At 40.1% G+C, this 26427-nt stretch overlaps 1 long non-coding RNA gene across 1 annotated transcript; it reads right to left on the bottom strand.

Annotated features, from left to right (window-relative positions):
• Positions 1 to 2489: 2489 nt before the first annotated feature.
• On the bottom strand, positions 2490 to 23170 carry LOC311430396. The gene is made up of 2 exons (XR_014688763.1): positions 22882 to 23170; positions 2490 to 3604 (listed from the first exon to the last, which is right to left on the bottom strand). It is a non-coding gene; the product is annotated as an uncharacterized lncRNA (long non-coding RNA).
• Positions 23171 to 26427: the final 3257 nt, after the last annotated feature.

The following is a 26427-nucleotide window of genomic DNA, read 5'->3' on the forward strand; positions in this document are numbered from 1 at the left end:
CCTGAGCATTTCCCTGCTGATGTCAGTGCTGAACCTGAGGAGGAGGTGGTGAAAAAAAAAAAAAAATATATATATATATATATATATATATATATTTGTAACAGAACCAGTGAGGGTAGGCCAGTCATAGACTGGGGTAAGAATTGTGCCTGTGACTTGCTGAGATCATATCCTTGGAGTTTATAAACCCTATGCTACAGTAATACTTTATTTCAACAGCAGAAAGCACCCTCAAGTTATAAGCTAATTAGAGACATTAAGCATAATTTGCATGTTATGGGACGTATTTTAGGAACAAGCTTCTTTGATCTTTTAAAAAAAGCCGATAAATGGTTGTCCTTTACTGTATCTAAATCAGGTAACTTGAAGTTAATATGAACTGAGTTTCAGTATGCTAGAATTTACATAGAGATGATTAACATTTCAAAGGGAACAGAGCAAACATTAAATGTAGGCATGTTATGTGTTTATGACTGACGGGGAGGTTGGTTTATTGCTGTCCTAGGAGATGAGTCCTAGGTTGCTTCACAATCTTTCCAATAGAGTAGACAATATCCAGCTGGATTCAAGTACCCCCCAAAAAGGTTATAAAAAGCACTATGTGCTTGATATAAGTTCTCAGGAGAGGGGGAGAGGGAGACAGATTTCACTGTCTGATGAAGACTATTTTCCTGAAATACAATGATGGATTTTTTTTCAACTCTTTCCCTAGGTTAGTATAATCAGGTAATTCTAATCTGTATTCAGGACATTTGAGCCAGTAATAATTTAGGAATGAGAAAAAATATTCTGGTCTCTCTTCACCTTTGCAGAGTCTGGAAATTGACTGCAAAATGTGGGCCCAAATGCCTCATGTTATACCCGGGAACAAGTTACAATCAATCCTCTGCTTTAAAGCCCATGTTTACGTGAGTGAGATTATTAAAGGCCATAAATAACAGGGCAGACTGCTTGTGATTCTCTGAAGTACAAGTTAAAATGAAGGGGGTATATGGCACACAGCTCTCTCCTCGCCAGCTGTATTTAAGATGGGGGAATTTCTCCCTTATCTATTCAGCTTTCTAAACTGTTTCCACAATGAGTTTTGCCTCTTCCTTGGCCAGTGCACTGATATTTCTCTTTTCTGTTTCTGTACACCTCCTTATACCTTATAAACACCATTGGCAGTCTGGGGTCCTCACTCTTGGCTTCCTAAGCTATTTTTCCATTAATGATTTATTTTACAACTATGCAGCCAGTCTACCTGCTTCTGATGCCATTAGCTGCCACTACCTCTATGGTATGCATGACACTTCTCATACACGAGAAAGTTGCTGTCCTAACATGGAAACTGTGTTGTACTAGGAATACAAGCGCATTGGGGTAAATACAGGCTCTTTTGTGGAAAACCCACCCCTAGCTGTCAGTCGTTGCTACTCACATTTCATACTCACATGCAGAGAGCTATGTGTTAAGAAAGGCCCTGTGTATAAGCAAGTCAAGGAGATGGGTAGACATGCATGACAAAAAGAGGGAAATGAAAGATTATAGTAGAGAGTGCAAGCAAAGCAAATCCACTCAGAATATGTATATATTTTTTGAAAACACTGTATTATCTATTCAAGCCCAATGTCACTTAGAAGTGCTTTCTAAGATTATTATGGTTGAGAAAGACCATTTCCCATTACAGTGTGCCAGTGGCCTTCGGTTTTATTTTTATTTTTATTTTTATTTTTGTACATGGACAAAAAGTCCTTTAGGCATCCCTAACTAGTTTGAATTCCCACTGCTGTTAATAATTACAGGCAAATGGCATGGGTCATAACAAGTGAGTGGACAGCTATCTTGAACAGGGAGAGGTGAAAAACAGGTCACTGCTAAGCTCTTATTTTTTTCAAGAATACAAAGATTTGGATTTTGTTGTACGGCTTTGACAAGGTATTTAGTTGTATTTTATCTCAACTTGTATCTGTAAGCATATTAATAATTAATAACAATGCTCTACTATATGAGTATTGTAAATATTAGCTGCTTTGAGAGCAGCAAATGAACAGTGTTGGGTAAGGATACAGCATTATTATTCAACACAAGCATTGCCTGTAGCACAAAGTCTACATTCATATATTCACTTTTTTCCATTTGCACCCAGAAAAAATACTGGGCCAAAGCCTGAGGTCTCCATCCAGGTTTTAACCAAAGTTTTACTCAGGTTAGCCCTAGGTGAAACACAAGGTAAGCAAAAACAGCTAATAACATTAACTGAATGAGTCAAGAGATGCTTCCTGGCCATGCTGGCATGTTTATTGCAAAGGTGGCCAGAAAGGGAAAATAAAAAGCACCCTCCTCACCCTGGTTTATTCCTTAATAAAGTGTAATGAGGATATGAAAAAACTTTTTTTGTTCTTCATATTTCTTTTTCTGCTATGTTTTTAACACCAGAAATGCAGATCCTTTTTACGCTGCTGGACTAGTGAAAACAAGTGACAAGTTAATAATGACAGGTCTAGAACTGATGGCAAAGGTTTTTATTCGATATCGTATTGAAGTCTCCTTAACAGATACTGTTGCCTCTTCCAATCCTCATGTTTAAGCTATCCGAAGGAGCTAAGAAACTACCTGGTTGTGGCAAGGTGGCAATTCTTCTGCTTAACACCCTGGTGCCTGCAGCCCCATCTGTGTCCTGTGCAGAGTCCCTTTCCCAGCTCCCATGGGAGGGAGGGCTGAGGCTGTCCCCCTGAGCACATCAGCCTGTCCCCAATCCTCTGGGAGCACTGCCAGTCGGTGTAGCCCCTCAAAGTGGCCCCTGGGCTTCTTCGCAGCTGCTTGCCCTTTGCTGAGCTGGCTGAGAAGTCTGCAAACACAGGGCTCCATTTGGAGACCAGGTGAGTGTGACAAGTGTGGGGTTGATCTGGGGTGGTTTGGAAAACACTGTCACTCCCGTGGTGTGTTTGTATGATGAGCAGGACAAACATCTCACTCTAAGAGGTCTGTCTAGCTTGCAGAAACTATGCATCTTGGCAGAAGCAAATTGTCGTTTTAGCTGAATGTAAGAAGGGTCTCTAAGAGCAAAGAGCAGAAGAAATGCAGGGGTGGGAATCACAGGCAGGCAGGCACAAGCAGGCTCATTGGTGGGATGTGTGCTTGGGTCCAACCCTGCTCTTTGCACAGAAAGCCAGGTGGGCAGAGTTTGCAAGCAAGTGGAAGACTGGAAGAGCTTAAACATGCTTAAAATGTGGGTGCTTGTTTTGTTCTTTTTTTCTTCAGTGCATTATTCCAACTACCAGATAAAAATTATTCAATATAGTAATATGCTGGTCAGCATGTGCATATGTACAACATGTTATATGTGCTCAAATTTCAGCAGGAGTCTGGGGAGCCAAGTGATCCAATTGCAGCTGCACAGACCGAGGCAGAACATGGACATGAGCTGGTGGCTTCTGTGGTCAGACAATAAAAAATCACTTTGCATCACGGTGTCCTGTCCCCCAGAACAAAGCAAGGTCCTTTCCTGGGGGTTGGGGTGGATTATCAACTGTGAAAGGCAAGGGCAAATCCAAAGCTTTCAGGATAAGAGCAGAAGAATCACAGAATTGTACCTGGAGAGAAGTGCACGGGTGCCCATACCCTGAGAAAAGAGAGAAGCAGAGAGCAGCAGTGCTAACTGTTACCATGACAATAGGCAACAGTGTATCTGTGTGCAGAACGAAAAGATTAGCAGCCATCCAGGAAAGATTCTCATCAAAACCGTACCTTTTCTACAAGCTAATGAACTAAAATGCAACCTTTTATTTGGAAGACTCTCAGCTCATTCAGCTCATGCCTTCCTACCTTACCAGCAACTAATATAACCCATAGCAATTACAAATTTTGTGCATTATAACTTTGTTCACATCCATCTGAAGGTGTATTACAATTTGGTGATAGCCATAAGTGGGACACGAATTTAAGGAAGAACTTGCCCTGGAAAAAACAAAACAAAACAAAACAAAACAAAAAAAAAACGGTAGTTTAAAATTTTGCTCTATCATTGTAGTGAATCGTAAATAAATTTGTATTTTCACCTCTAATCCGACTGTGTGGTTTGGTCCATTTATTCATTATTGCCTTTCACGTATGCAATCATTTGCATAAGTATGAAATGGGTGTAAAATTCTATCACATTGATGAGGTGATATTTTACCTCCACTTTGCATTGTTACAGCAATGATTCCTGGTTCAGGGCCCTAGTTAATAAAATGTAATAGCTTTTTCCACTGGAGTTGTTTCTGTGATCTTTCAGCTCTCTTTGCTGTCACAGGGTGAAGAGACTGATATACCCAAGACTGGGCTGAAACTGTCTACCATCTGCTTAACTAGAAACATCAGCTTAAAGTTAAACAAATGATAGAGTAACCTGGGTGATGGGTTAGCCTTGGTGAAGGGATCAGATTATTAAAAAAAAAAAAGTCTGAAAGTGAACAAATGACTGAAAGCATTATTCTTTTACTGTATACTATTGGCATATGCTGTAAATTAATTGCTTATTCTTATGTAGCAAGTAATTTCATTAATACACATTTGTCCAGCATATAGGTCTATGTGAATGCTATGTAACAAATAAAAGGAAGGTAAAGGATTTAGATGTACAGACACATACAAAGAGCAGGTTAATTTGAGTGGCTTTATACAAATGCCTAGAAAGACTTGTTTGGAGTGTTTATGCTAAGCTATTAGTCACCTTTCCAAATATTCATTTAGATTTTGTTAAGCTCTTAGAGGAGATATAATCAAATATTTGTGAAGCCTGCATGCAGCACTGCTGGTTGAATTGTGTTTTGGATTCCCTAACATGAGAGCAGAGTTGGGTTGCTGCTGTGTACTCCCTAACAGGCTTTGCAAAACCTTCTAATTTGAAAGACAGCTATTATTTCCCCAAAGCCTGACACAGCCAGTGTTCATGTCCTGATTTTCATTACTTTCATTTTTGGTGACTGAAAGCCTCGGACGGTATGCTGCAGAGGTTTCATTCTAATCACACTTTTTTTTTTTTTTTTTTTTTTTTTTAATTTACCCAGCTACTGTTTGCAATGGAAGCAAAAGGCAGGCATGAGAATTGTATTTCTAGTCAGGTTTCCTTTACATACATAGCCTATCCAGATCTCATTAATTTCTCTTCATACATGACATCATTTACAAGACAGATTTGTGGATGACTCTTATGAAATATCCTGGTAGTTTTAGAAAGATATTATTTGGCCTCACTTACAGTCTATTTTTAATAATGATATGTATAGACAGCTTATTTCTTGAAGTTTACACAGGACTTTATTGCAACAGAGATTGTAAATAGCCATTTTATTTTACAGAGCTCAGCTTGCACTGGATACAATGGAGGAATTACAACCCTAGATATTAGTATATATGTTCTGCATAAAAATCTATGAAACTACATGAATTATCATAAGAAAGAAGTAATCATTCAGTTTCTCAAACATAATAATCTTTAAGTACCACTAGGAGGATTGTAAACTACATATAAGGGGCAATTTCTGCAGTATAAAAATTGGCAGATACAAAATTTGCCTAGAGATACTAATAATTTACTACTTACCATCCACACATAGCTTTCTGTAGTGATTCTTTGTACATGAAAGTGAAGAAAGGTCTTGTGCAACAATGGTAAACAATGGTAGCTATTGTACAAGGCTCAAGTATGCATGTAAACATTTTTGAACACTTTCTTCTGTATATCTTGGGAAGTCAAGATGTATTGGCATGAAAATCAACATTGTAACAAATTCAGAGTCCTGATCCTGTCAAACACATAATAGGATCAATTCATCTTTGGTCTAAGAATATAATGTGGTTTGGGGCATTGGACTCTATTTGGATTCAGTTTAAAATTGAGTATTAAGATGAATACAAGAAAGACATAAAAAACATTGCAATATCTTGGAAGATCTCCTTTCTGACTCTGGCTAAGAGGTAGTTTAGAATACAGAAATAAGGATGGGGAATTCAAAGTGATGAAAAGGAATACTTAAGGCACTGCCATAGCTCCTATTTACTTAAACAGTCTGTGTGAGTTTTGTGTCTCTGTGTGTGTCCCCAGTATCTGAGGCCCAGGTATGTACCTATGTCCAGTTATGTCCAGATTCCTCTTCAGAATTAGACCTGGATGTGCACCTATAATGCCTAGATACATGGGCTAGGAGAGAGCTGCACTGCTCTGGAAAATTTCAGGATAATGAGCAGGCCATGAGTGTAAAACGCACCATGGAGTGTAGCTACCCCACAATATAGACAATGTCACGAGGACTTAGGTGCTTAACTTCTTTAATTCCCCTTGAAAATCATTTGCAAGTGGCTATAAGAAAAGAATCAGAGATTTCGGAGTTTCTATTGCTTTCATTTTGTTTCTGGTGGCATTTAGCTATGTTGCCTTTGCTAGAGATGTTTAAATCCCACTTTATCTTACTGTAAAAGGGTAATAAATATACCAATTTAAAAAAATTAAGATTTAATTTTAGGAAAGCCAAATTGCTTTTATCTAAAATGCTGAAATGTGTAAAACACTACTACTGTGTTAGCTGCACACAGGTGCCCCACTGCTGAGGGAATTGCTGGTGTGTGTTGTACAGCAGCTCTGTTCTAATGTGCCATTCTCATGTTTCAAGATAGAAAATGTAAAAAAGTAATCAGCTGGGATTCTGATTACCTTTGCTCATGTTATAATAACCATGTTATGCTAAAATAAAGAATTCTGAAGAACACTGTCTGCATCATCATCAACAGTCAAGACTAAAAGAAATGTTCAAGAGTTATGTTTGGGAAAGCCTGATTGCCTGACGTTTCAAAATGCTGTGTGTCCAGAACCAACCATTGCATTCAAGGTGCAAAGAATAGGGAAAGATAAAAGTAAATTATTTACTTGCTGAGTAGTCAAATTGGAAAAAGTTTGAAATCGGCTTTTAGAAAATGAGTGCTTCAATAACCCACCATCAATAACAGCTTTAGCAGAAGGGAAACTAAATTTACTAGCATATATGGAATGAATGATTTAATCTATCTCTGAACAAATGCCAGTGCTAGGGTGGAATACAGCAGATGTTTTTCATGCAAACTTCAAGCATAATTTTCCAATAGAAAGTGAAGAACAATATTGTCTCTAATTGAAATAGTAGGAAAAAATTCAGTGGGTCCAGTAACTACTGTCTTCCTCCTAGTAATAAATACCACTTACAGCCACCTTTCTCATTTCAATTTTAATAATTTGTCTGCTAAAGAATCAAGGTATTTATGAATAAAGTAAAAAAAGTATCAGAGTAAGCTAAAATGGAATTAATTCCATGGAGTAGCAACAGAATTAGCCAGGCTGAAGTTGTGTACTATGCAATGTGTACTACATATTTAGACCTTGTTACTTATCCCAGTTGGTAGATAGATTGGAGAAACCATATGTGAAATAGCTACTCCACAGTTGCAGCACAAGGTGTTAGAGACAAAATGACAGCGCACAGTTCAGGTAATAGATGGTTCAGATGTAAGAGTCTCCATTTGGTAATGAATGCCAAAGAAATGCCACATGAGTCATCGCGAACTGTGACCTCTGATGCTGCTGTTTTCATCTCTTCTGCAGAGGATCCATTTGGGGCTCTGTCCCAAGGACTGTGCAATGCCAATTCAAATCCTCTGAAATATTCCTTCATGAATTCAGAAATGTCTGTGCTAAAATGTACAAAAAGAGAAAACAAAGGATCTTGACCCATAAAGATATTACTTTAAGTTTCAAAGGATTAGACAATAGAAGAAATATTTGGTATGCAAAGTTATGGTGGAAAGTTTTCAACAGAAATGTGTGTAAAAGGGGAATCCACATCATGAAATGCTTTCAAGAATGATCCAAAAGTTTTAAATTAACACTTACATTGTATGGCCACAGAAAACAGAAGAGTGACAAACAACAGCACGTTAATCCTCTTGGTAATCTTATTAATTTGTTTGTGATAAGTATTTATGCAGGTTTTAAAATTCAAATACATTAACGTGTTGATATGGATTATGTCACAGTTCATGCCACAGAGATATAAGGGGAGTGTGCTTGATTAGAAAGAGAGAGAAGCCATAAGCCAGTCCACAGCCCACACACTGATGTTCGCTGTAGAGCTATTCCAACTCATTTAAAATGGCTCAGTGATGAGGTTTTCATGACTTCCTCTGGGAGATTATTCTACAGAATTGCAAATCTCAGAAATAGGTAAATCTCAGAAATGTGTAAATATTCCCTCAGTTAATTTAATTAAGCTATTCTCCTTTCTTGCCCTTTCACAACCTAGTAATTTCCCTCTTTTCTTACTTTACATATTCTTCCAAAACTATGTGCTTGAATGGCTACTAGTCTGACTGGGGATAAGGAGAAATCCTTCCTTCTCATATTTCTCTGTGTTTGATCCACTGTTTGACTTGTATTTGGAAGGAATCATTCACTGAGGGGCCAGCTCAGCTTGCACCACCCCAAAAGGATTCCAGTGGAGTCATTCACTGTTTCTTTCACCATGCTGCCTGAGTACTTCAAAAGTATGCATGCTTTTATCTTTATAGTACTCCTATAAGGAAGCAAAACAACCCCATTTTAAAATACTGGAAGTAGAAACCAAGGCATTCGCATCAACTGTATTATGTCTCCCCTGCACAATGCAGTACCAAGCTGAGATAGCCAAGATAATTCTAGCAGATTAGGTAGGGTGCCAGAAGCAGCATCTGCTGGTGTGCTCTGCACAGCGTAATTTGCTCTGTAAAGAAGCTAACTTGACTGTCTTTACACTGCACTAAGAAGTGTGAGTGTGGTGTCTGTGACAGATGTTAAATAAGCTCAGTTCTGTTAGGCAGCTAAGAGAAAGAAAGAATAAGGGGCTCTGGTGGAGTCCTGGTGAGAAAGCTGCTGACTGGCATGAAAAGCACAAAAGAAGATAGTGATACAGGACCTTTTGTGGCAAAAGCCTGGGATAATGTCCTCTCAGCTCTGTAAATTTAGGATAAAAATCAGAGAATATTAAAGCTAAAGTTTTCTTAGCAATGATGTCTTGCCTCTGTTGCTTTGTTACTTATTAGGTTGTTATTTTTTTACCTTTTTTTTATATTCAATAAGCTACAATCTGATGTGTTTATAATAACTGGAATCACATCACCTCCCTGATCCAGTAGAGGTATTGAAATTTCACTCCAGTTTCACGCGAAGCACAATTTGGTCATTATCTCTAAGGGGGAATTTGTATTTCTTTACAGGCTCTGTCCACATATGAATAAGCACAGTTATGCTCAGCTATCTCTGTCATTCTAGTAGTGAGAAACCAGTATGAGACTAACTGAATATGAATAGATGAAGGGATAAAACCTTCTCTCACTCTGTGGTTGGAACAATCAAGATTAACAGATGTCCCATCTCTTTTGCCCTAAATGCCATTTAAATGTCATTTTTCAAGAAAAAAAACAGCAACAATAACAAAAAATGCTCTTTTTGCACTTTCTGACTTCTTCCTTATGACGAAAGTCCAACTCAGAATATCAGTAGATCTGATGGTCTAAAATAGGCATCATTGGCTCTAAAACAAACAACAACAACAACAACAACAAAAAACAACAGAAAAACAAACAAACAAAAATCCAACAACACACAAAATAACCAACTAATCAGGGTCAGATCATGAAGCTTGCTATGGCTAAGTCAGCAGAGCTACATCAGTGTTAAGCAATTATAAATGAAAGAAGAACCAAACTTTAAATACACTCTGTAGGATTTGACCTTTAATACACAGCTGATAATAACTTCAACTCTCCTCTCCACAGGTCTTCACTGATACCCATTGCCTCCAGATCCTTTTTCTCCTTTGCCCCAAGATGTTCAAATGATTGACCGGTGGCCTACTCTATCCACAGATGCTTTTTTCCCCCTTTTGTTCTCTATTTCTTAACTTTCTCTTAAATTTACTAGACGTGGAAAGTTTGTCAAACATCCTCCTTTCTGTCCTTTACTACCTTCAAATTTCCTCCCCACCTTCTTTAAAACCCTACTGTTCTCTGCCCATCTCCTGCTGGCTCTGGTACATGTACTCAGTAACTTAGAGGAGGCAGTTCTGCTTCTTCAAGTTCAGTAAATGGATCAGCTCAGCAGGGAAGGGCAGGAGAATAGCATGGTAGTGACAAGAAGGTGCTTTTAAAATGATCCAGTAAGAAATGGATGAATGAGCATCTTATGGTCAAGTAAGGGAGGGTAACATCAGATGGTAAATCTCTCCTGGATTTATTTTATTATGCTAAGAATACATCTCTGTGATGAGTAATGTGCAATATTTTCTAATAAATTCTCATGTTTATTATATCTCATGTTCAGCATCTACAAAACATTTTTTTCTTTCATTTTTTCCTTTTTTTTTTTTTTTTTTAATTTGGCTCATGACCTTTTTAATTCATGAAATATAAAAATAGAAAGTTCTTATAGAAAAAAATAAAAGATTTTTTATTCTGATAGTGCAGAGCTTACAAAGTGTTTTACTAGTATGAAGACCTTTAATAGTATGAAAGGTCTTTCATAGGACGTATGAGAAGTATTTATTCTGAAGTGACAATCCAGAAGGGGAGTTCTATTCTCAAGACAGCCTTTTCTCTTAAATAACGAGTAACCACAAAAATTAAAAAAATGACAACTACCAACCATGTGTCTAAATACATCTTCAGATTTTTTATTTTGCTGTGGTGCTCACCTTTTCATTAATTCTCTCTCTCTCTCTTTCTTTCTTCCCCATATATAGGTCATCTTTATACTATTTTGCAAAGAATGACCTTTACCAACTGTGTTTTCAGGTTTATAGAAAATGTCATTTTGCTCTCAAGCGAGGTGAGATTCATGTGGGAAAGACTGCTGCTCCACAGCCCTGAAAACAGTTGCACACTTCTTTCTTCCTAAGCTTGTTAAGCATCCACTTTCTGCAGGCCTTCCTAGATGAAAATGGGGCTACCCACTCTCAGTAAAGACTGCTGCTGGGGACCTCAGTTAGTCCTTTTCACAAAGCCATACTGCACCCTAGAGTAGTGGAATCAAACAAAAGGCTCTCACCTAGTTGCTTACACAGGTTGCAGTATTACCTTCATCACTTTATACTTAACTTCTTCATAGACTTTAACCATTTTGACTGCACTGTGCCTCTGAGGTATAAATCCAAAAATGAAAATGACAGGTGTTTCCCAGAGGGTACAGATTCATCCCAGCCTGTTCAAAACCAGGCTATAAAAAGAGGGGTACAATCTCATCAAGCCTTTGGATACCCCATATTCTATACCTTTTGGAGAAACTGCCTATATAAAATGCTGATAAGATTGAACAGGAATTTCCAAGAAGAAATTACCATAAGGCTACTTCCGTGCTTGCCATCAGGCCCCTGAATGAGGTGCAGAGGCTCTTGTCACCTCTTCCACTCATGCCCAGGGGTTTGCTTCCCCTTTGAAATTACTTAAAGCTACTTTTATTCCCCAAGGCATTCTCTGTTAGGGGCTTTCCTTCATGATATATACCCATCTTCTTTAGAGACATGCAAAGACTTCTACCAACAACATCTTTCAACCTGATGGCACAGTCTTTGCAGCGTGCTGTGCTCTCTCCCTGACAAGTGTGGAGAGAACTTGGCTGCTGCTCAGCACCTGCAAAGAGCAGATGTGGGAAAAAAGGGCTGGGTATGACAGCCATGCTCAGGGAGTACCTAAAGAGTAAGGTATTGTAAAATGAGTAACCTCTGTCCACTTGAGTAAGCAAAAGGATCCTCCTTAGGATATGGAGCTGTCATTTGATTTGTAGGTGGAAGCTTGGTTTCACAGATCACAGAATCACAGAATCACAGAATTTCTAGGTTGGAAGAGACCTCAAGATCATCGAGTCCAACCTCTGACCTAACGCTAACAGTCCCCACTAAACCATATCCCTAAGCTCTACATCTAAACGTCTTTTAAAGACTTCCAGGGATGGTGACTCCACCACTTCCCTGGGCAGCCTGTTCCAATGCCTCACAACCCTTTCAGTGAAGAAGTTCTTCCTAACATCTAACCTAAAACTCCCCTGGCTCAACTTAAGCCCATTCCCCCTCGTCCTGTCACCAGGCACGTGGGAGAACAGACCAACCCCCACCTCGCTACAGCCTCCCTTGAGGTACCTATAGAGAGCGACAAGGTCGCCCCTGAGCCTCCTCTTCTCCAGGCTGAACAAGCCCAGCTCCCTCAGCCGCTCCTCGTAGGACTTGTTCTCCAGGCCCCTCACCAGCATCATCGCCCTTCTCTGCACCCGCTCAAGCACCTCGATGTCCTTCTTGTAGCGAGGGGCCCAAAACTAAACACAGTACTCGAGGTGCGGCCTCACCAGAGCTGAGTACAGGGGGACAATCACCTCCCTAGCCCTGCTGGTCACACTGCTTCTTATACAAGCCAGGATGCCGTTGGCCTTCTTGGCCACCTGAGCACACTGCTGGCTCATATTCAGCCGACTATCCACCATCACTCCCAGGTCCTTCTCTGCCTGGCAGCTCTCCAACCATTCCTCTCCCAGCCTGTAGCTCTGCTTGGGGTTATTGCGCCCCAGGTGCAGGACCTGGCACTTGGCCTTGTTGAACTTCATGCAGTTGACCTCAGCCCATCGGTGCAGCCTATCCAGATCCTCCTGCAGAGCTTTCCTACCCTCAAGCAGATCGACACACGCACCTAACTTGGTGTCATCTGCGAACTTACTGAGGGTGCACTTGATGCCCTCGTCCAGATCATCGATGAAGATATTAAAGAGGACCGGCCCCAGCACCAAGCCCTGGGGGATGCCACTAGTGACTGGCCTCCAACTGGACTTGACTCCATTCACCACGACTCTTTGGGCCCGGCTATCCAGCCAGTTTCTAACCCAACAAAGCGTGCGCCAGTCCAAGCCAAGAGCAGCCAGTTTCTTGAGGAGAATGCTGTGGGAGACGGTGTCAAAAGCCTTGCTGAAGTCAAGGTAGACCACATCCACAGCCCTTCCCTCGTCCACCCAGCGTGTCACTTTGTCATAGAAGGAGATCAGGTTCGTCAAGCAGGATCTGGCTTTCATAAACCCATGCTGACTGGGCCTGATCGCCTGCTTGCCCTGCAAGTGCTGCGTGATGACTCTCAGGAGGATCTGCTCCATGAGCTTCCCTGGCACTGAGGTCAAACTGACAGGCCTGTAATTTCCCGGGTCTGCCCTCCGGCCCTTCTTGTAGATGGGCGTCACATTTGCTAGCCGCCAGTCAACTGGGACCTCCCCCGATAGCCAGGACTGCTGATAAATGATGGACAGTGGCTTGGCCAGCTCCTCCGCCAGTTCTCTCAGTACCCTTGGGTGGATCCCATCCGGCCCCATCGACTTGTGCACATCTAAGTGCAGTAGCAGGTCACCAAGCAGTTCTTCGTGGATAGTGAGGGCCACATCCTGCTCCCCATCCCCTTCCACCAGCTCAGGGTACTGAGTATCCAGAGAACAACTGGTATTGCCGCTAAAGACTGAGGCAAAGAAGGCATTGAGCACCTCCGCCTTTTCCTCATCTCTTGTAACTAAGTTTCCCCCCGCATCCAGTAAAGGATGGAGATTCTCCTTAGTCCTCCTTTTTGTGTTGATGTATTTATAGAAACGTTTTTTGTTATCTTTAACGGCAGTAGCCAGATTGAGCTCCAGATGAGCTTTGGCCTTCCTAATTTTGTCCCTGCACAGCCTCACTACATCCTTAAAGTCCTCCCTAGTGGCCTGACCACTTTTCCAAAGATTATAAACCCTCTTTTTTCTCCTAAGATCAAGCCACAATTCTCTGTTGAGCCAGGCTGGTCTTCTTCCCCGCCAGCTCGTCTTTGGGCACGTGGGGACAGACCGTTCCTGCGCCATTAAGATTTCCCTCTTGAAGAGCACCCAGCCTTCCTGAACCCCTCTGCCCTTCAGAACCACCTCCCAAGGGACTCCACCAACCAGTGTCCTGAGCAGCTCAAAGTCAGCCCTCCGAAAGTCCAATACAGCGGTTTTACTGGTCCCCTTCCTGGCCTCGCCAGGAATAGTGAACTCCACCATTTCGTGGTCACTTTGCCCAAGACAGCTCCCGACAATCACATCCTCCACCAGTCCTTCTCTGTTTGTGAAGAGAAGGTCTAGTTGGGCACCACCCCTGGTAGGTTCACTAACTAGCTGCATCAGGAAGCTATCTTCCACGCTCTCCAGAAACCTCCTAGACTGCTTTCTCAGGGCTGTGTTGTGCTTCCAGGATATGTCAGGGAAGTTGAAGTCCCCCACGAGTACAAGCGCTGAAGATTTTGCAACTTCTGTCAGCTGCCTGTAGAATTCCTCATCCGTCTCCTCATCCTGGTTCGGCGGTCTATAGCAGACCCCGACCAGGACACTAGCCTTGTTGTCCCTGCCGATCCTAACCCAAAGGGACTCGACCTTGTCATTCCCATGAAGCGATTTTGTCATCTTTTATTAAAAAAAATTAAAAAGGCAAGATCTTAAAACTGTTCTTAATTCAAACATTTAACTTCAGTGCTGTGATAAAAAAACTAAGTGCTTGGATAGAAAACTATGTAGTTACTTACACACCCCTTACTAGCATGGCTGTGACTAACTCGTGTTTGTGGATAGCAGATCTCACTCATTTGTACGTTTGTGGAACATGAACAAGGGATAACAATATCAAGCAAATATACCCTGATTTTATTTGCAAAGTTATTTTTAAATTGTCCTACGACTTCTAAATACTTACATATTTTATCTATATTTAGTCAGTCCTATCAATGCTGATGTTGTCCCTAATCTGTTAGAGACTTAATACATACTTAAGTTTTTACAATATAAGTATTCCTGTTAACTTTGATAAGATTAATCATTGGACATAAGCATGTGTAAAAGTCTTCATGAAAGCTAATGCCAAGTTCTTTTGCTGTTTAACTCTTGGCAGAAGAATAACCCCAGGCTGGACTGGAATGGCAGGGAAAAAATAAATAAATTGTATAGGCACTGTTACTATTCTGAATCACACAGACTCTAAAAATATTTTAAATACATTTCAAAATTAAAGAGTGTATTAAAACCTTCAAAGTATTTATCTTAATAGGTTAAATGTAAATATACATCTTTAACTTTGTTTTTCTATCTTTATTGAAAAGTATTGTTCCTTAAGTTAAGGATATTTTTGTGGTTAACTTTAAAGAAGAATGCTGTCTGCTTATTAACTGATAGAAAAACTGCAGTGCTTGCTGGCAGCAGGAATAGCATCGTATTTCGGTTTGAACAGCTGCTATCATTACAACCAGACCTGGCAATCCTTTCTGAATATATACACAGAATAGGCCCAAACAAGAAGATGTGACTCAGCAGCGTCCCTAGAAAGACTTCTATGACCCGCACTGCAGCCACACCTCTGTGGCTACATATGAGTCAGCAGAGCAGGAATTAAATTTTCAATGAGTCTAGTGAGTTCAGCAGGCAAATAGAAGTTGTCGTTTCCTGGTAATTCAGCTCCCTATTGTGTCACTGACCTTGGACAAGTTATTCAGCTTTCCAGTATTTCATCTTCTATGTGAAATTAATTAAGCAAGACCTGATCACCACACAGTATTCTTTAGACTTCAGTGGAATGGCAGCAATATAAACAAAGGCAAAATTTATCACATAGCTCTGCTATAGTATTTCGGGGTTCTCAGATGACTTTTGACCAAAGTGAAATATAAATTATGCAAGAAACAGCTAACATTTAATTAAGTGAAGCCTCTTGCTTTTTCAAGAACAGTTTTTTTAATGAGCCAAATTAGCAGAAGTTTTCTACTGGTAGAAGCCAGGTTGTTCAGGCAGAACTGGTCTCTTCCCATCCTGAAAAGGCTGCAGACTCCTTCTGTATTTTATGAGTCATGTATCTCCCAATTTCTTATATTATGGTTCCAATACTTCCTTTGCTTAACACTGAAGAACCAGTGCAGCTAACAAGGTAGGATGAAGGCTGGTATTTTTCACACACTCACAAGCAGAATTGCTTAGTAGTTTAAGTTACTTTGCAACTGTACAAACACACCGTGAGCAGTAGGAATGCACTTATGTCCCCAAGGACCTAATCTGGTTTGCAAAACTTCCACTAGTGGCACTTATGTACAAAAAGGAAAAATCCAGCTTCACTCCCTGTTTGCATGTGCAGAATGGGGCTGTAGCTAGAAAATAATATATTAGCATTTCTATGCTGATTTGTATTCATATTCTCAAAGCATTTTATTTACATAGTGTGGTAAGAATCATATCAGCTTACATTTCATATTTGGAAACTGAGCCCAGAAGTGACAAAATGATTCCTTCAAAATTATCCAGTCAGTCAGTCTTAGAAATGTGCCTGTTTCACTATACCTTATTGGTGTGCATATATCTTCTTCCTATTTATGAATGTGTGACTATTAGAATTTATTATTTATATTTCCACAAGGCTTATTTGTCCCCCCCACACCATAGTAGGTATTCTACAAGGGCAGAATTGTTCTAATTTTTTCTGCAGATATTGTGATCCACTGTAGTATTATAGATGATAACGTAGCAGTACTGCAGATACTGCTAAGATATTAAGGACAAATCTTTGTAAAGCCATTTGAAATTCATTAGCCCTAAAACAGTGTAGCCCTATAACAAAGAATTAAACCAAAAATGTGTAGGTGGTGGGTTTTCAGTGAAAACATAACTCAGGCAAGGTTTATTCTCTCTGTATCGACCCTACAACTTCAAACATTTTCAAACACTGTCACTGTTTATCCTCAGCACTAGCAGTTTGATTTACATGCATACACTGTACTAACAACACATACACTGAGAGCTGGTTACAACCTAAATAGGGAGAATTTGTCACCTGTCCACAACAGTGGCCTGAGGTTTTCATTGGTGACAAGCACATTTCCAAGAGCCTAGAGGATTGGCTCCAGGCCCAGCATTTCAAATCATCAGAGGTTGTCACCCCACTAAAGAAAATAATAATAAAATGACAGAGACGCACCTTCAAAGGATGACAAATCACCCAGAAATGCTCACTGCCAAGCTACAGAGCTCCCTAGCACGGGGAGCTGTGCTGCAAGCCCTGTGATCAGTGATGGAGCTATATTTTAGGAGGCTGTGGCTGTGCAGAGATGGTAAAATAGGCTGTGTAGAGAGTAAGTGCTAAACTAGCATGGACTGATGATGCAGAAGTCTCATTTTAATTTGCATGAAGCTGCTAATTTTTTAAAGAACGAATTAGCATATCTCTAATTTTAACTAGGGGCTTGCAATTAGTATCTTCAGAAAATGTGATAGTCATCGCAGGCTTTGCCAGAACAAACACCAGAATCCAGTTCTATGTCAATTACCTGGAGGAACAAGCCTCTTTGGCCATTAGGAGTAGGTGAGACACAGTGACCACAGCACATTGTGCTAGGTATGAAATGGCTCTGAAACACAGCCTCCCTTTTCCTCCCTTTCTCAGAAGACAACTTGATTTTCTCTCTGAGAGTGCAGCATTTTGATTTCTCCCTAGAGCGACAGCAGATGGATTGAAATAGTTTCCACTATTACAACAATATTTCAATCCCTCAATTGTTTCCTCCCCTTCAGAAAACTAGCAGCTGATTTTATACAGGGCAGATTCTCTTTCACTGTCTTTTATATGTCTAGAATCTGTATTGGGCTTACTCAACTCCTCGTTGCCAGCTGGTTTACCTTCCAGTTTTCTCAGCTCCAGGGGTCCTGTACCTCACCACACTTTCATCTCGCAGCCGTTTTACAGCAGCCACCCTGATCTTCAACCTGATAATAAAGAACTACGGAGCCACCCAAGCCGTTTCTCTGTTCTCCTGTGGCTGTTGGAGTAGGTTGGGAAGCGAGCGCTTCCTTGTAATGTCAAAGCATGGAATAACAGTACCAGAGTGCATTATCTGCCCCTGACAAACACTTGAAATACCTTTCTTTAACGGTGGCAGCACTCCTCTAGCTTGATGTGCCAAGGAGATATCATTTAACTGAATTGAAATTGAAACATTAACTCAGTTCCCGGAGGGGATAGTTTAGTGGTCTAAGCATCGTGTTTAAAATACCCAGACACTTTCAGTCTCACAAGATCTACTGAGCCATTCATTATTCTGAGATACAGCTTCTGAGTTTCACGCAATTAGTTTAGTATGCATTCTTTTCTCTGTGAGATCTTGAAAATCGAGTAAAGCATCTTGTAGAAGTTTCTGAGTAAAAAATTCTCCTTTTTAGCTATGTACAAAAGAAACTTTAAAAATTACAGTCACCATTTTCTCTCATCAGCTTTGCATTGTTTATTGGATCATAGCAAGCAGTACTAACCACTTTTTGGGTAGGGACCTAAATAACCTCTCAGTATTACACAGAGCAGCAAACCAAACCTTGGTCACTCAAGAGATTGCCTCAGTTTTCCACCTGCTACACATCCTCTGCCAGCTTGTGACTCTGCTTGAGCTTTCCCCATCAGTAATTGCTTTTAAGTGGTTAGGCAAGCTGTATATATAATTGTAAAGTAATTTGGAATTATTTGAAATGAAAAATGTAACATAATGTCACATCATGAGGAAAGGTTGAGAGAGCTAGGTCTGTTTAGCTTGGAGAAGTGAAGACTGAAAGGGGATCTTGTCAATGTGTATAAATATCTGAAGGGAGTGTGTCAAGAGGATGGAGCCAGTCTCTTTTCAGTGGCGCTCAGTGAGAGGACGAGAGCGGTCACAAACTGAACCACAGCAAATTCTGTCTGAATATGAGGGGGCATTTCTTTACTGTGAGGGTGTCAGAGCACTGGGACAGGTTGCCCAGAGGGGTTGTGGAATCTCCTTCTCTGGATATATTCAAAACCTTCTTGGATGCCATCCTGTGCAATGTGCTCTAGGTGATCCTGCTCGGCAGGGGTGTTAGACTGGGCGATCTTCAGAGGTCCTTTCCAGCCTCGACCATTCTGTGATCCTGTGATTATGGGCCACATGCCCATCATTCTTCTGCTGACTGGAGATTGTTCCAGATGAGGATTTGACATTGTGCTTTTTTGAACTGACTTTTCTGAAGTTTACAACAATTTAGTTAATGCTGGTTTGCTTTTCACAAAGTTTAGCATTGCAAAGCCTCTCTCAACTGAATGGGGCTGCCCTTTCTCCCACAGATGACTCTGGGAGATAAACAAGGGTTTATAACTCCAGAAGAACACTAGATTCTCATATCTACCCAATATCTGAGAGATACCAGTGCCTCTCTATTCCCAAGCCATAATATCTCCATTCATCCCACTGTTGTTTGGTTTTAAAGAATTAAAGGCAGCTTAGAAGCCAGCACAGTCTTAAAAGGAGGAAATGTGTGATTTAAATTTTTATTTAATGGCCAGATTTTTATTTATTTATTTTTTATAAAAACTATGGGAAAAAAAATTCTGAGAAAAGTCTTTAAATCCTTGCAGAGAGAGGATGAGGCCAGAGCTGAGTGTTAGCTCTGAAAAGCCATGCCTTCCTTCTCTGCCTGCTAGATATTCTGGAGACCTGCCAGAAGGCAGAGTATCCACTGTACTTTCCCACTTTCTTGCAACCCACTTCCTATAGAGCTACGTGGGTTAGTTTAAGGGTCTTTCTTCCTGTGTGTACTGTTGACATTGCATCTCTTTTCTGGTATAGCCTGCAGTGGTATAGCAAGCATTGGCATACCCTTTCTGCTGTTTCTCCCCGAAGGATGAATGATAGATCACAAGGGCTGATGAGGAAAAGAAGAGTTGCACAGAGGCATCTGATATTCTTGTAGAAGAACAAGAACTGTTCTCATGGGGATCTCTGCATATGGAACTTGGACAAAGTATCTGTATTCCATTTTACCCACTCCCCCCGCCCCTGAAAACCCCACAAAACAAACAAACACCAACAAAACAGTTCTGAAGCTCAGTTTTTCCTGTCCACTACTTTTCCTGTGCTACCCTCCTACTTTTTGTAACCCCAACTATCATGACCTCCTTTGTTAAATTTTCTTTTTATTATTTATAACCTGCAGTCTAGAGAAACTAATAATGTCCAAACCCAGTGAGATTGGTAATGGGAGAAATAATCCCCTACATTAACTCCACTCCGAGAATTGGTGTATTTTTTTAGGAGCAGCCTGGAATTTTCTCTAATTGTTCATTCCTATGTAAGAGGAAAATATGTCCTGAAGTGTATTCGCTATGTTTTCTTTTCCTCTAACTAGTTAAAGTATTTCAATATGCGTAGGAAGCATGATTTCTTTTTCTTCTAAATATCTATAGTATATCAATCAGGTGAGTGACATAGTAGTATTTTTCAGGATCTTTATTTTAATCATGTATATGTATATATACATACACACAGCAAAGCAACTAATATGTCTAGTTAAGATTCCACAACATCTGGATTTTGCAATTGGCAATGTTTTATGTTTGACTGCCTAGCTTCACAGCAGAGTGACAATGGAAATGTGTTTAAACAAAAAGAATGATGGGGAAAAAAAGCTGTTTTAAATGTTTCCCTTGTCTTTTTTTGTTGTTGTCATCAGATAACTTAGGCACGATGGTTATACAACAGTCTCTGAGTATAATGAACTAATCCTCTGAAACTATAACTCCAAATGCTTTGTGATTATTTTCAAACTGTGAAGATCCCAAAGTATGATAATTAATGAACTTTATGTGACAAAAATCCTAACTGAAGTAGGAGGGGTGCAGGGAGCATTAATGAAATGAAACTGATCTTTTGAAGTATCAGCTTTGAACCCTTCAATCTCATCTTTAATTATCAGATTTAGGGGAGGGCTTTGAGAAGTTCAGTGCCATTCTTGCTAGTCAGGAGCTTTGCAGAGAACCACCAAGTGAGGGAATACCTCCTTAAGACTATTTCTCAATGTGTTTTTTTTTTGTTTGTTTGTTTGTTTGTTTGTTTGTTTTTGTTTTTTTTTTTTTTCCAGAGTTTTAGCCTGGAAGGAAAAAATAAATAAATAAAAAGAAATAGTGAAAAGCATAATGAGATGAAACAGCTTGGGAGTATTTCACAGAGCAGGCAGGAGGGGCAGGAATAGGATACAGCTGTTCTGATGCCTAAGCCGAAGGCACTACCATTCAGGCCTTAATGACTCTTACCCTCTCAGCACTCCCATACATATTTACAAAGGAAATGAGACTGCAACAGTGATTAAAACCAACTAATTTTGGTGAGTTAGAAAAGACTAATCACAGAAATAAATGATAGAGTAATTCTTGTGTGAGTGTGTCTGGGATTTTTTTTTTTGTATCAACTTAATGATGTTCACAATAGATTCTGTTTTACATTTGGACTTACAGAAAAAAAGACACAAATTATATGACAAACTAGGGTAGTTATTTTCTACAAACCCTTCTTTATCTTCTTACCTTGTTACTAATAGCAATTTCACATCCCTATCTACTAGCTAGCTGATGAAATACATGCTGTCTAACCAAATAATTGGTGTTTTAGCTTGCCTGGTCTACATAGCATAAAGAGGATGGCGCTGGAGTGAAGTATTAGCCCAGGGTGCCTGTGGAGTCTCTGTCTTTAAAGACCTTCAAAACTCATGGGCACAAGGCCTCCAGAAACCTGACTTACTTTCAAAGTTGGTCCCACATTGAGAGAGAGGTGGGAGCAGAGAAACTCCCGAGGTCCCCTCCAACAGAAATTGTTTGGTGAATTTAATCTGTGGGAGCAGTGCTGCTATGTGTGCTCTGAATTTGGGTTCAGTTCCTCCTAAAGGAAATGAAATCCCTTACACAATATTTCATATTAATGAGAACAGAACTTAGCCGTATGTGTGTTTATGCTTGGGTCAGGAAACTGAAAAGTATGTTTGAAACAAAACTTCGCAGTTTTGTAATCACCTTCCCCTTTTACTTATTTGCTTACATAAAACCTGAAGAAAAAATGACCTTTACAGCTGTTTTATATTTGCTTTCAACTAGGAAATGCTATACTTCCAGTATGTAGAATTTGCTAATATTTAAAAGGATTGTAGACATAGTCCCTTAATTGAAGAAAAGATTACATTTTTTAAAAAGTGTCGGAAGCAAATTCCAGTTCTGGAGCCTGACAGTATTTAAGAAACCCTCAAGACCACAAAGAAGACTTCCCTCAGAACCATGACACATTCTGAAGGTGAGAACAATGCCAAATATTTTGTCATATGTTCTACCAGCTGTCTTAGGCTGAAAGTTAAGAATGCTATTTGCCTCTGACTACATACATTTTAAATTAGGCCTGAAAATGCAACAGTTTTCTTTTCAGTCTTAATGTGCTTCAGGTTGCTTCAGATTATTTCAGAGAATCAGCAAACAAAAATGCAATAATACACTAACGGTCATGTTCCTTGGAAAAGAAGCAAATGTGACTATTACAGAAAAGTTTAAAAGAAAGTCAGAGACCAAGCCTAGTTCCTTGGCATTCTTTGCCTGCCATTAGTCACATGTTCTTCAGCGAGAGGCTCACAACCCAGTCTAGCATGCAAGTTCTACTGCCATTGGTGCTGTGCTAGCACCTGGGGGGTCTCAAACAGGGACTGGGGCTCATGGTGTGTGTGCTGTACTAGCACTCCAAGGAGCTCAGGTGAAACTTTAAAGAAATAGCTAAGCATGATATGAGAAACCAAAGAACTGGCAAGGGGTAGTACAGAGTGGTAGAGAGAAGATTAGGATCATAGCTGAAGCAGCTCTCAGTACAGCCACAGAGTAATCATTGCTGAAGGGCTTTTTGGTATATAATCTATGCAGCCATCTTTAGTTTACATAGCCGTCAGCACTGCAGTAAGTGAACATCTTTAATGTGTTTACCTTCGCTATCCCTCTCTGTGATAGGGAAGCATTAGCCTTGTTGAATACAGCATTCACATACCTTGATTGGAGCCCTCCAGCCTCTGCAGAGCACCAGAGGCAAATTCCCTCCCTTCTTCACCTGGTTTCGGCCCTGCAGGGCACTGGGGAAGTGTGGGGAGCTCCTTCCTGTGTGCCAGAGGGAAAGCCTCTGCATGACCACACATGCAGAAATGTTTCAATGCCAGATGTCCCCCAAGGGGCTTCAGAGCCCTTGGCCAAGGTGCTCCAGGTCCAGGGTTGGGCATTCCACCGTGGCAGGGCTACTGGAGCAGTAATACCAGTAGCTGTGCTGGCAGCTCAAGCAGACTAACCCCGTCTATTTACACATCACCACAATCATGTGGTATTTAGACAGCAAATGCAGTGGTAAAACATGATGAACACCTGCATCTTTCCCTCCCTCTGCTTTATCTCAAATTGCATGTGAGGAAATTGACTATATGTACATTCATATCAACAAACCTGAATATAGTCTTGTGATTTTTTCCCCCCCCAAATAAATGTCAAAACCCCAGAAAGCTTTGCATGATTTGCAAGGCATATAAAATATGAAATGAGCATTTCCTCAGGGTATCTAATAATTTTAAATTCTTACTATTTTGAAACACAACTATATGAAAATCTTGTGGATACATACTAGATATAGACTCAATGGCTTCATTTTAATTTTTCTGCCTCTTTTCCGTTTTAATAACTGATTATCTTCCTAAATATGCAATGCAGATTAATTGACTCTATGGTTTGACTGTAAGAAAAAAAAAAAAAAGTGAAAAACAGAGGCATAATCAATACCCTTTATCCATGCATGACATTTAGGTAATTGGAAAGCAAAACATAAAGTAAAAAAAAAAAAAAAAAAAAAAAAAAAAAGAATGTATTCTTAACAGTAGAAGGGACTCTGTTTTCTTTCCCAAGTGGAGTGGTATTAAAATAGCTTGAAAGAGGTAAAAATAGAAAGTTTGGCAGACACGTTATGCACTGTGTGTACTGTTGAATCCCTATGCTTTCAAGGCCATTTCAAAGGTTTTAGTTTAATATCATAATTTAAGGCTCTTATTCCACACTGAACAGGAAAACACACACATGCGCAAGCCCACACAAACAGCAAACTTCATGCTAATAAAGACAACAACGGATTCTTGCTCCTGCAGTTTGCAGCCAGACAATATTCCTATTGTAACTGAAAGTCAAAGCATACGCATTTAGGGATGTTTGCCTTTCCTCAAACTTCTAACTGTCCACTTAAAACTATTATAATATCCATTCCATACACATGAGTATATTGACAAGCTTCTATTGCCATTGGTTCCTAACATGCTTCTTTTTCTTTATCCTCTACTAATATTTACTGCAAAATCACCAGCTGTCGTTGCTGCTCATTGGCCTGCAGGTGAGCTGACGATTTGCTACATTGCTGTGGCATCTCCTTGTGCAACTCAGCTGCATGTGCTTCATGCTGAAATGTAAAATGCCACTAAGTGACGAAATACGGAGAAATGTGCCCCTTAACCTGCAGCAGAGAACAGCTTCCTTGTTTTTTCCATCTTATTTGCTCGTGCCTTTGTCCCATGTAGCCCACTGTATAGGACATTATTTTCTCCAAAGCATAGCAGTCTGATTATACGAAACTACATGTGGCTGTCATCAGCTTTGTCACTGGCATGTAGCACCTCTGAGTTTTTTAATCTGGGTTAATGCAAATGTGCTGCACTAACCCTGTTTTTTTCGTGTGCTCCTGTTCTCCAGGAAGCCTGGACATTTCACCAAGTTGTTCATGTTCAGTGCTTGCACCTAACACATCATCCCTTAGTGAGCAGCTCTGAAAAGCTGCTATTGCTGCTTGTGGTTATGTGAGTTTCTAAGCAGTTTTTGTGTATTAGCCCACATAATATTAAGCCTGTATTGTGTTTTATATCCTGGAAGACTACCAAAACTTTCTGCTTTATGTTGGCCAGAGAACTGGAGGCCAAGACACAAGCGTTCCTCTGTTCTACATTGGCTTGATTTCTAGAACTGATGTTTGTATAAGGAAACATAGTGAAAATAATAAGTATTTCACTAGAGTAAGCACAGACCTACATTTTGGTTTCACTTTCTACACTGTATTCAACAGATTGGGAGTTCTGTTTGGACTTGCTCAAAGCAAGAGTAAATAACTCCTCTGCTTCTTGCTTCAGTTTGTGTGTGCCAGAGAGGAAATATTCCTAACACCCAGCATTTGTGTACGGCCAGCCCTCATGTTGGCCCTGAGCATCTTGGCAAAGACAATACCAGCTTATGTCTATGATATTTCTGCAAACACGGAAACTTCACAAGTCTCCACACATTCAGCTTTATTTGGATTTGTTACTGTCGTGTAAGTGTAGTAACTCGGATTTGCCTGTTGCATCTCACTGCAATTTGCACTCAAAATATTCAAGGGTACCAGAATAACTTCCCACCCCTCCCCAAACACACATTTGCATTTATTGAGCAAGATTTCATGCAAGAGTATCAGCTAGTCTAATAAAAGAAGGTAAACATGCAGAGCAAATAGAAATGCAATTCTAGGTTAGCTTTGATAATTGAACACCTTTCTAATTGCCCAGTATCTGTTAGCTAGAACCCAAGGGGCTCTCCAGCCTTTAAAACTGGAGGTTTAGGACATGTGCTAGCCCTGCCTGGAGATCTGAAAGACTTTCTTATTCCCATACTGAAATATCTTTTGAGTTTGAACTTTGGGTGTAAATGTGACTGCTCCCGATGGTTCTCTGGGGATAGTGATTTTCCCTCATTTGGGCAGACATGAGTTGTGCAAGTTGTTATTAACAAATCTGAAAGTTGAAAAGCTGTAGCTCCTTTGTTTTTAGCTGGCTGAAACTATGACTACCTCCAACACAGTCCTAGGCAGGGCCTTGTGTCTGGTTTATTTATACATTCATGGTAAGCAGACCAGGCACTGGTTATACAGACTCACTGCAAAGGTCGAGGCTGCTGCTATGCTGCGAGTTTGTTTACAAAGAAAACATATGCCACATTAGGAATAGTTATGACAGACTGAAGCTTAGTATGAGCGTCAGGGGGTGTAAAGCTCTGCATTATATAGAGCCTTTAACGTTTTGAGATATTTTGAAAAATTTTGTTTTGCTTCTCCAGTCTTTTTTACTTCTGTCACCTTGCCATCCGTAGCCAGATGTAATTGCGTAACTATGAAGTCATTTCAGCCAAGTTACTCTGTAATGTCTCTATTTTTCATCTGGTACTATTCTGGGACAAAAACACTATCTAATCATGCAGAAAAAAAATAATCTCCAAGATCTTCAGATGAATGACAAGTGAATCAACTTTCGAATTCTTGACAAAGAGGTGTAAAAGATTTTTAAAGTCTAAATGCATTTTCCTTCTTACTATTTCCATTCACTTTTTTTTTTTTTTTTTTTTTTTTTTTTTTGAATCAACCAGTTGCCTGTATCTTTTTGCTCATCATCATCATCATTATTATTTTTTTGGGGGGGTGGGGTGGGGGCTAAAAAAGCTACAAATACGAGAGCTAGTTGTATTACAAGGATCTTAAGCATTAGAGAGA

The sequence above is a fragment of the Aythya ferina genome (assembly GCF_964211825.1).
Source record: "Aythya ferina genome assembly, chromosome: 1".
NCBI classification, from domain to species: domain Eukaryota; kingdom Metazoa; phylum Chordata; class Aves; order Anseriformes; family Anatidae; genus Aythya; species Aythya ferina.